We start from the raw sequence: 5,732 nt of genomic DNA on the forward strand, positions 1-5,732 counted from the left end.
GGTGTATAAAATAGGTGTGAGCATAGATACACATACACTTAGGTGCTCATAATAAACCACCCCCCCGCAATCTCCCAGGCTCTCATCCTGACCCTCATCTCCCAAGTTTCTCCACTCCCTGCCTGACACCCTTTCCTTGTTCTCAAACTAAGACTTCCTCTGTCTCAGTGTCTCTTACACACACACACACACACACACACACACACACACACACACACACACACATGCACACACACACACACACACACACACTGCAGATAGACAACTTCACTTCTCAGGACCAAAGCCTCTATGGGAAAGAGAACACTGGGGGTGTCTTGGGGTTCAGGTGTGATTCAACCATTGAGTGTCTAGGGTTTGTGTCTGGAAGTGGTTCAGTGAAAAGCTGGGAGAGAGGCTGAAAAATTTCATGTTCCATCTTCTCTCTTCCTTCTGTGTATCTCTGGAGATCTCTGTCTCTGTCTCTCTGCTCTGCTCAGCTCTGTCTATCTGTCTGTGTGTCTATCTGTCTGTCCCCTGATATCCCTGGGCTGAGTGGGCCATTGAGGGAAGGGGGAGAAGGACAAAAGTGAACACAGAGCCCTTGTCAATGCGGGGGGTGAGGGGGAAGGATGGAAAGGAGGGGAGTGTCCCCCGGGACGTGGGAGCTGCAGTGCCACGCGCCCCGCCTACCAAGCAGAGCTAGAGATAGAGAACTGGAAATCTTGGGAGCTCTGACCCATCTGATTTCCTTCTGCTTCAGTCAGGACCTAGGCAAAGGCCAGGAACCCCAGAGCTGAAGAAAGAGACAGACATGGGACTAGAGCTGAGGTGAAAGGAAGAGACAGCAATCCAGAGACAGAGACAGAGAGAAAGAGACAGACATTCAGAAAATTAGAGTAGATGAACAAAGGAGAGAGAGAGAGAAATTGAGAGACATAATGAGGTAGATAGGAGGGCAGAGGGAAACAGAAATTGAGAGACCCAGATCTAGTAAGAGATTGATCGTTAGAGAGACTCTGATACCCAGAACTACAGAGAGCCCAGAGAGATGCTGAACAGAGAGAGATTGAGGCAAAACCCAGAATATGGTGAGACTGAGGGAAAGGACTAAAAAAGACAGAGAAACAGACCCTGAGACCTAGAGGTGAGCTGGTCAGGGAGATACCTGGAATCAAAGATAAAGGGCCTGGTAGTGGGAACAGAGACCATGGCAGAGATCTCAAGAGAGAGAATCATGAGAACTAGAGAGAGTGAGGACAGACAGGTGGACAGACCGATCTGTCAGAGGAGGTCAGAAATGAGGAGAAAGAAAGAGAATGGCAGAGATGTGGAAAATTGAGGGATTAAGGGTTGAGGAAGACAGAGTGACTGAAAGAAAATAAGGTAGGGAGAGATGAACATGGGGGTATAGAGAAGAGGACAGTGTTCAGTAGCAGTAGGAAGGCCAGTGCTTGGCAACAGCAAAGAGATCGTTTGTTAGTTCATCACCATGATATCCCATCGAAGACTCTTAATTAGTCAAGTAAGGTCAGTCCTCCCTGAGGGGGAAAGGAGAGCACCTTGCACTGCCAGGGCCCAACCCCATAGACTAAAGGAGAACTGGGAAGCCTAAAGGCCCAGTGGGTGTTAGGCTAGCTGAGTGCCATCGCCCTCTCCATCCCCTTCTCATCCCCAGCCTTATTCCAAACTTCATCACTGTCATAATCCACATCCAAATCCCCAGCACTGTCTCCATGTCCATTTCCATCTTTAACCCCTTCTTCATCCCCAGCATCATCTTCATTTCCATCCCTATATCTAGCATCATCATCATCTTCATCCCTTCTCCATCCCCGTTTCTAACTTTATCTCCATCTCTATCCCCATCCTAATCATAGCTCCAACCTAAAGTCCAAAGGCATCCCCAACTCCACCCCTTTTCAACTCCAACTCCATCCTTCTCTGAAACTCCATTATAATCCATTTTCCTATTCCAATCAATCAGGGTCAAAGATATAAGATTTTAGGTCTGGAAGGGACTTTAGACTTCATTTACTCTGAACCCCCAGAGAAAGATCGATGGAGGACTGAGGAATGGCAAATGACAAAGGGAAGAATAAATATGTTTTGGGTACAATGATGGTTGAACAGAGGGATCTGGGACAGAAAGAGTGGGAAAGGGATGGAAAGAAGAGTGAAAGTGTTGACAAATAGAGGGAAGAAAGATAGGGAATGAGGATAGAAATGAGGGATAACAGTATAGAAACAAAGAAAAAGGGATAAAGGGATGTAGAAACAAAATGGGCATACAGAGGGATTATGGGATCCTCTGAAATTTTAAAGTTGGAATGAACTTTAGAGGTCATGTAGTGGAATCCCTTGAAGTGAAAGAATGAAAGACAGAAGGATGGGTAAGAGATAGGAATGGAGGAAAGACAGATGTTGAAACCAGAGCAGAGAAATGAAAGCACAGAAAGATGAGAAGACAGAATGGATGATACTGTGGAACAGAAAGACTAGAGGATAGAGAAAGTAAAGGCCCAGGGTCAAAATGGGAATGGAGGAAGTACCTTTGAATGGCCGAGGAATGTGGACTAAAGAGGAGGAGGACAGACAGATTTGGAGTAGGGGGGTGGAAGATAAAGATGGGAGGACAAAGCAATGAAGAGACAGGCATGGAATGACAAAAGGAGAGGGGATGGAGAAGTGAAAACAATTCATGTGAGAGAGATATGGGTAGAGGGATGTGGACAGACAAATGGGGATGAGAGATGAAAGGACAGAAAAATGGGAAGGGATGGCTGGAAAGCAGGGAGGTAGAAATCTGAAGGATAGAAAAACAGAAGCACAAAGAGAATTTTGAAGAGAAAGAAGGGAAGGTTGAGGCTATAGAGGGAAGGGTGGACAAAGCGACAGAGGGAGAGAAGGCAGAGAGCTAAAAGAGTAGGGAAAGATGGAAGGGTCTAGAGAGCAAAGTATGGTGACAGAAGAATGGAGGGGGCAGAGAGATGGTAGACAGAGGAATGGGAGAAGATGTTTAAGGGTTAGAAGAACTGGAAAATGGGTGTGGAGGAGTAAAGGGGGGAAAGAACGGAAGGACCAGGACCAGGAGTATGGAAAATTGGAGGGACAGGACCATGTATGGATAAAAGGATGAGGGACAGAAGGTTAGGAGTCAAAGGAATAGCATCTTAGAGTGATGAGGAAGATGGGAGAGAATATTGGGGGAGGGGAAATAGAGACGGGGTGTGATGGAAAAAGGAAACAGAGGACTTGGAAGTTAGAGGGAAACCTGGACGGAGGGATGAGGGAAAGGATAGAGGGATGAGGGACAGGGGCGAAGGCTATAGGAATGGGGACAGAAGAATGGGAGACAGGGCGATGGTATAAAAGAGACAGAGATCAGGACTTGGAGGTCCCGAGGACAGAGGGGTCCAGACCGGTGGGCGTGGACAGGGCTAAGGGCTGGGGGGTGCAGGATTGAGGCGGCCCGGGTGGGCGGCCGGGCGGGGGAGGTGCTAATTCAGCGCCATCGATCAGGAGGGATGAGGCCATAAATTATTGTGACAAGATGCAATCCCGGGCCCAGCGCCTCTGCCGCCGCCGATCGATCCCCCAGCCCGGGCCCTGCCGCTGCCACTGCCGCCGCCGCCCCCGCCCAGGGGCCCTCCCGGGGGTGCCCGCCGAGGCCCCGCCTCCGACTCGGAGACCCCGCCCTCGGTCTCCGCATCCTGAGCACAGGTCAGAGACACCTCTGCAGGGTCAAAGATCCCTCCTTCCTCCTCAGACCACCCGACTTTCCCTTTAGAGACCCCTTTCCCAGGTCAAAAAACACTCCCTCCTCTTCAGAGATCACCTCCCCAACTCAGAGACTTCTCTTACCTCAGGAAGCTGTCTCCAAGGTCAGAGACCTCTCCTTCCTCCTCATAGACCCCATCCCTACCTCAAAGACCTCTCTTACAGGTCAGGGATCTCTCCTTCCGCCTTCAAGATTTCACGTCAAAGACCCCTGTTCCTGGTCAGCAACCCCTCCCTGGCCCTCAGAGAGCTCTGTCCTAGATCAGTCTCCTCCCTTCTCCTCAGACACTCTGTCCCTCTTCAGAGATTCTATTTCCCTCAAGTCAGACTTTTCCTTCTTCCTTAGACTTTTTTCTCAGCTCAGAGACCCTTTTTCCCTTTCCAGACACCCTGACCCCTCCTCAGTGACCTCTAGCCCAAACTCAGTGACCCCTCCTCCTTTCTCAGGTTGATCTCTTCTGCAGAGCCCCCATTCCCCTCAGAGACTTCCTTTTCATGTTTTCCTCCTCAAAGATCCCTCACTTCTCTCTGGAGTAACTTCCAGTTCCTTCATGGTTGTTTCTCCCTCCTCATAGTACCACCTGTCCTTATATTCCACTTACCCCCAAACCTGGGCACAAAGATTCCTACCTCTTCAAGACACAAGGTTCTATGTGTGTATGTATGTGTGTAAAGCTTGAAAATGTATGGAGAAAAAGTGGAAGAAACTGAGCTGCAGAGAACATGTGAATTCCTCAAATACTGAGGAACATGAGAACCTTGAAAAGAAGAGGCCAGAAGAGGGAATTTGGCACCTGTAAGGGGGATGAGAGGGAAGGGATATGGAGAGTGTGAGTGTGTGAGTTGTTTTACAGGTGTGTGTGTGTGTGTGTGTGTGTGTGTGTGTGTGTGTGTGTGTGCGCACTCTGTGTGCTTGGGAAAGGACCTTTCTAGACAAACTTCTGGTCTGGCTTCATTTTACAGAGAGGGAAACTAAGTTGAAGAGAAGGGAATAGGTTTGTCCACAGTTAGGGGCAGAGCTTGGACTAGATCCCAGGTCTCCAGATTCCAATTCTGGAGCTCCACATTTGCTTCACCTTCTGAGAATTGAAGGAAGTTAAAGATGTGAGTTTGTGTGTGTGTGTGTGTGTGTGTGTGTGTGTGTAAGTGGGTTCCCTGTAGTGAGGTACAAATGTGGGATTGAGAGGGAATAGATTTGTGGGAACTTAATGCCTGAGGACAGGTATTACCTGAAGGAACTATGGGCAAAAGTGGGAAGCATTGTCACCTGAGATGGGTGTAGGGACTCAATGTGGCTTAAGTAGGGACAAATGTGCTGGCAAGGTGGTATCTGAGGACTCAGACATGTGGCTGGTGCTACCTTTGAAGGAAGGTGAACAGGATGTTTTTATCTGATAGGACAGAAGTGGGCCATGGTGTGATTTGAGGGTATTATAGGGGTAACAGGTGTTATTTGAGGGCAGAGTTGTGTGCTAGATGAATATTACCTTGAGAGGGAGGAGAGATGAGTAGATGCAGAGACCTGATAGTAGGATGGATACAGTAGAATAGGAACTAAATAAGGTCCAGGCTAGAAGGAATAGCGAGGAAGGGGCAAGTGTGTAGGGAGAAAGATGATTCTTTGGGGGAAGAGATATTACCAAAAGAGACAGGTACGTACACAAATAATTAACTGGCATTTCTTTTTAAAGTTTGCCAAGTGCATATGTTTAAATGAAAGTACTACCTGAGACAATAGGCAGTTACGGACACATAAGAAAAACGAGGTATTAATGGAAAGGACAAGTAGGTGTGCATGGATGGCGTTCTTGTACGGATAGATGTGAGGCATGAGTAATATGGGATAGGTATAGGATAATGAAGCACCTATGGACAGGTGCTAGTTGAGATTATAGACACGTGGAAAGATGTTTTCTACCCAGTAGGTGTAAGTTAGTGGCTGGCCAGTGCTAACAGAATTGACTTGTGGGCAC

Source organism: Notamacropus eugenii, chromosome 5, assembly GCF_028372415.1.
Source record: "Notamacropus eugenii isolate mMacEug1 chromosome 5, mMacEug1.pri_v2, whole genome shotgun sequence".
NCBI classification, from domain to species: Eukaryota; Metazoa; Chordata; class Mammalia; order Diprotodontia; family Macropodidae; genus Notamacropus; species Notamacropus eugenii.